This window comes from Lactuca sativa, chromosome 1 (assembly GCF_002870075.4).
Source record: "Lactuca sativa cultivar Salinas chromosome 1, Lsat_Salinas_v11, whole genome shotgun sequence".
NCBI lineage: Eukaryota > Viridiplantae > Streptophyta > Magnoliopsida > Asterales > Asteraceae > Lactuca > Lactuca sativa.
This window is the reverse complement of record NC_056623.2, coordinates 156,537,435-156,543,483: the sequence shown is the minus strand read 5'-3', so window position 1 is coordinate 156,543,483 and position 6,049 is coordinate 156,537,435.

Sequence of the window (6,049 nt, the reverse complement as noted above, 5' to 3'; positions counted from 1 at the left end):
AACTAGAAAACCAATGATTTTATCACTGTTCAAACTGTTTATCAAACTGTTTTACTTCAAAATGTTTTACAAAATCTTTTACTTATTAAATGCTTTTATTAAACTTTTTTTTTACTTCTTATAAATTCCATGCCCATATATGTATAGATATATAAGAAATGTTTAAAGGGCGTAGGAAAGCCATCCGCCCTATTTCCTTTTTCTCGATTTGGATTTGGTCTGGTGGGATTTCGCGTAACGATCCGAAGGTCGTTTCAATATTAATTATATATCAAATATACATATATAGACATAAAAGTACTTCCATATTCATGCGTATTAGACACATCATTAGTAAGTTACCATCGGGGTAACACAGGATCATACTACTACAATTTCAAGATCAATGAGTCAGTTCATTCATGAGTCTATACATTACATTACTATGAGAACATATACATTACATTACTATGAGAACATATACAACTATACTAGAAAGAGAACATATACAACTATACTAGGAGGACAACATATACAACTATACTAGAACGAGAAACATTACATTACACATACAAGAATACGTTAACAATTGTGATCCACTGTATCGGAGCATGCCTTAAATGTCATGGCCCGAGTTGTAGCCAGAATTCTCTTGGAGGGAGAGCATGAGTTTGCGTATAGATCTATACTGGATTGACTATCCTACACCTTGCTGCTAGCTACAGCCGGACCTGCAGGTCTGCGGGTGCCAAACGTCATTCCGTTATTATGACCATTCGTATGTCGTTGTTACCAGTCGATAGTATGGTGCAATTTATCACATAATACCTTAATATAAATCCGGTTTAAGGTAGTTAGTACAGCAGTAGTTCCTATAATACAACACTACAGTACTACAATGATTTACCCATTACATATTTTTAGTGATTATTTCACTTAAACATTAATGTATAAACTTTATTTCGTTAAATGATAGTTACATTTGGGAAATTACACACTTTTACAACAAATGAGCATACAAAACAGTTAATCCTTGGTAGAAGGCTACTTTAATAGAAAATATAGGTTTTTCTGAGGGATTTAAATTGTTACAAACACTTACAAACATTTACTTACATTTTACAAACTTACACTTGAGACAGGTTCAAACGTTTTTGATAACAAACATCGACACTAAAATACTTATGAACTCACCAGGTTAATGCTGATAAACTCTTTCAAAATAACTTGATTCTCAGGTCATCAGTAGACAGGTACCGAGGCCAGCTTTTGAGAAGATGGAGGGCATCCAAGACTCATCTTATTATTTTGATTTACATTATTTTTGGTGTCTATAACTGTACATAACACGCTTTTATTAAAATTATATATTTAATGCAATGGATGATGTTGTTTTCTAATTTACATTTATTGTGTTGTGATACTTTACATGACGTCCTCCGCCCCAGAACGTTTCCGCCGTTCTTGGTTTTGGGGTGTGACAGATTGGTATCAGAGCATTGTTTATAGTGAATCAAGTATATCAACCCATAAAAGATATACTAAACTATAAACCCATTAGGGATTAAAGCACTCTGACCAAGAGTCTATACTTTAAATATTAAAATATTTAATTAAGTATACTAGTCTGTATTCATACTAAAATCAGTGTCACAATGATAAGAACAAAAGTATTACGATTGTTAAATATCACAAGTGAGCTCGGGGATGTATGGTCAGTCCTGGGAATGGCATAGCCTGATCAACTATGCTGGTCCGAGGACTGATTAGCATATGCCCTAGAATGGTTGTGATGTGTTAACAAGTCTAAAAACTTACCAACAATACCACATGAAGATCAGTAGAACTTAAACTTAAAATACTATAGGTGCATTTTGTACTACTATTTACATGTATACTACATTCTTATACCTCTCTTCTCGCGTAGATTTAAATGGCTGGATTCCATCACGACGACCCGTACTTTCCAAATGAAGGCAATGCCGGGTGGATCGAAGAAGAGCCCGAAGATGAGCATCCAATCCCTTTGGATGATCACCTCGCAGAAGGCTTTCCTGATGGATCTGACTCCGAGCCTGAAGTCAACAACCTACTGCTAGTAGGTCAAGCCCCGAACAACAACCCCCGACCAGCTTTTCCAGGTCCTACTCCCTTGTGGGCAACCAACTTGAATCGCTGGAGTGACGAACAGGGTCAACCCTTACCATACTTTGGGGACCGAAGCTTTTACAACGTCAGTGAAGGTGGTTCTACTGACCGAGCTCTGCCCGTCATTATCCGCAGAATAGCTCGTAATGTTGAGCAAGGTCGTGAAGCCATCGACCGGGTCATAGAGATTGATGCCAACTTAGGTGTCAACACAGTCCGCATCCGCCGTCTTGAAGAAGACATGGAACGGACCCGGAGAACCAATGAAACCCTGCAGCAACAGCTGGCTGCCTCCCGAGCTGAAGTCTTGGAACTTCGAGCCTGCCAGAGGGCTCAGGAGCGACACCTTCAAGAGGTGTTTCGTCAAGTCTCAGACCTCAGGGCTCGCCCGAGGAATTCCCATCGCCGCTAGATGATGTCTAGTACATCTCTGTCTTTTGGTTAAGGAATAGCCTTTAACATCTGTGCTCTAAGTAGCACTTGTCTGTAAAATATTCCTAACTTTCAGTACTCTAATTAGGAATCTAAGAACTGTCAAACTTTTCTGTATGGTATGATGTAAGACCTACTGTTAGGTCGATTTTCCCTGAACTTATTACATCAGTAATACAAGTATTATTGAAATCTATCTAATCTGTGGGAAAAATCTGTACACTTGTGTTTTCCTACTAATATTCCTTGTTGTGATCTCAAACACTCATTCGACTGTTGGGGTATGGTTAGTTAGTCCATGTGTCACTCTCACGTTGCTTACAAATTGATTCTTACCATTTTTCTTATCTTTATAAACTTATAGCTGAAAGATGCCTCCTCGCAAATCTCCCAAGAATAACCCTGCACCTCCACCACCTCCTCCGCCTCCGGTCATTGATACTGCAGCCCTGAATGCTGCCGTAGCTGCAGCATTGGCAACTGTCATGGCTCAGTATCACTCATCTGATGCCAGCAGACGTGGAACCCCTGTTGAATCAATTCCGGTTGAAACCTCTGTGCGCTCGAGAGAGTGCTCCTACAAGGATTTCAGCAATTGCAAGCCGAAGTCTTTCCATGGCACCGGCGGAGTCATTGCCCTCTCGCAATGGTTCAAGAAGACTGAATCAGTCTTCGAAATCTGTTCATGCCCTGCTGCGAGCAAAGTCAAATATGCCGCATGCACCTTTGAGGGAAAGGCCCTGATGTGGTTGAACGGCCACGTTAAAGCTCTAACCCTCGTCGTAGCCAACGACATGGGCTGGGAAATGATGAAGGACCTCATGATTGAGGAATACTGCCCGAGGGCGAAGTCCAGAAATTAGAGCAGGAACTTTGGAACCTGACTATGAAGGGCACCAACGTGGTCGCTTATACTGCCCGATTCAGCGAACTGGTGGCCCTCTGCCCCAATATGGTTCCCACTGAGGGGAAAAGGATCGAAAGGTACATATGGGGGCTAGTGCCTCCGTATCAGGGGAATGTCCTAGCATCAAACCCCGCTACCTTCGACAGTGCCAAGCGACTGGCACAGCGACTCATTCACCATGGAGTCAAAACCCCTGCAACCACAACAACCCTAGCCATCCCGGAACCCTCCAAATCCGCTGACACCAAGCGGAAGTTTTGGGAAGACAAGAAGAAGCAGCGAGCTGCCAAAAAGCAGCAAATTGTGGCTGTGCATGCCGCGGTAACCCCTGCTGCTGCTACTGCTCCGGTGAGGCAGTACGCTGGAAGTTTGCCCAAGTTCAACAAATGCAACTTCCACCACAACGGCCCCTGCCGTGAGATGCAGTGCTCTAACTGCAACAGGTAAGGACACACCGTTCGTTTCTGTAAGTTTCTGGCACAACCGATCACCCAAGTCCCCGGCTCTGGCGCGAGCCCGACCTGCTATGGATGTGGCAAAGCAGACCACTTTAAGAGGGACTGCCCCAAAGCGAAGAATGCTGGAGGAGCAGGGAGGGTACTAACTATAGGCCACGGGGAAGCAGTTTCTGACCCGACAGTGGTGACTGGTACGTTCCACCTCGATAACTCCTATGCATGCATTCTGTTCGATAGTGGAGTGGAGCGAAGCTTCGTAAACTATAAATTTGCTCGCATGCTTAAACAACAACCACACACACTTAAGGAACAATTCACCGTAGTAATGGCTAATGGGAAAACTGAAAGTACGAATAGCATATACTTAGGTTGTACCCTAACTCTAGATAACCATTCATTCCCAATCGACCTCATGCCGGTCTCAATAAAAAGCTTCGACGTTATCATTGGCATGGATTGGTTAAGTCTTCATCGCGCCGACATCATGTGCTACGAGAAAGCAGTCCGTCTAAACCTCCCGTCTAACGAAACTCTGATCGTCGACGACGACAAATCCAGTGTGAGTCTTTGTATTATATCAAGTATTCAAGCACAGAAGTATCTGCGTAAAGAATACCATGCATTCCTTGCTCACGTCGTCGATACGAGCCTCGAAATGAAAGAACTAAAGAACATTCCAGTAGTGAGCGACTTCCCCGACATTTCCCCAAAAGAGATACCTGGATTACCTCCGCAACGACAGATCGAGTTCAGAATCGACTTAGTCCCAGGGGCTACCCCAGTAGCCAAGTTGCCCTACCGCTTAGCACCAGCTGAGATGCAGGAACTCTCTGGTCAACTTAACGAACTGCTCAGCAAGGGCTTTATAAGACCAAGTTTCTCACCTTGGGGAGCACCGGTCTTGTTCCTTAAGAAGAAAGACGGATCATTCCGTATGTGTATCGACTACAGAGAACTCAACAAACTGACGGTCAAAAATCGTTACCCTCTGCCTCGCATTGACGATCTATTTGACCAACTGCAAGGGGCGAACTAATTTTCCAAAATTGATCTGAGATCCGGATATCACCAGTTACGAGTACTAGAGGAGGATGTGACAGCCTTCCGAATTCGTTACGGACACTACGAGTTCGTGGTGATGCTATTCGGATTGACCAATGCACCCGCAATCTCCATGGATCTGATGAATAGAGTATGCCGGCCTTACTTGGATCAGTTCGTCATCGTTTTCATTGACGACATCCTGATCTACTCCCGAAGTAAGGAAGAACATGGCGATCACCAGCGACAAGTTCTAGGGACATTACGAAAGGAGAAACTTTATGCGAAGTTCTTGAAATGTGAATTTTGGATCCGAAGAGTCGAATTCTTAGGACATGTGGTAAGTGAAGAGGGAATCCACGTGGACCCATCCAAAATTAAAGCCATTGAGAACTGGTCAGCACCGAAGACGCCTACAAAAATTCGTCAATTTCTAGGTCTCGCTGGCTACTACCGCAGGTTCATACAGAACTTCTCCCGAATAGCGAAACCTCTTACAACCCTGATCCAGAAAGGCGTGGCCTTTGACTGGGAAGAGAAACAAGAGAGAGCGTTCCAAACACTCAAACGAGCCTTGTGCACCGCGCCAATACTATCCCTCCCCGAAGGGATAGAACAGTTCGTAGTCTATTGCGATGCATCAAATCAAAGGCTCGGGTGTGTTCTGATGCAGCGAGGTAAGGTCATCGCCTACGCCTTGAGACAGTTGAAGACACACGAGGTTAACTACATGACCCACGATCTTGAACTGGGAGCAGTAGTGTTTGCTCTGAAGATCTGGAGACATTACTTGTACGGGATGAAAAGCACTATTTTTACCGACCACAAGAGTTTGCAACACATTTTCGATCAGAAGGAGCTCAACATGAGACAACGACGGTGGGTCGAACTACTCAGTGACTACGAATGCGATATTCGTTATCATCGGGGTAAAGCCAACGTAGTAGCAGACACCCTAAGTCGGAAGGAATACTCTGGTCGCAAAGTCAAGTCATTGTCAATAACCATCCATTCACACTTGTCTAAGAAAATTCAGGCGGCTCAACTTGAAGCCATGAGACCTGAAAATGTGACGAGTGAATCC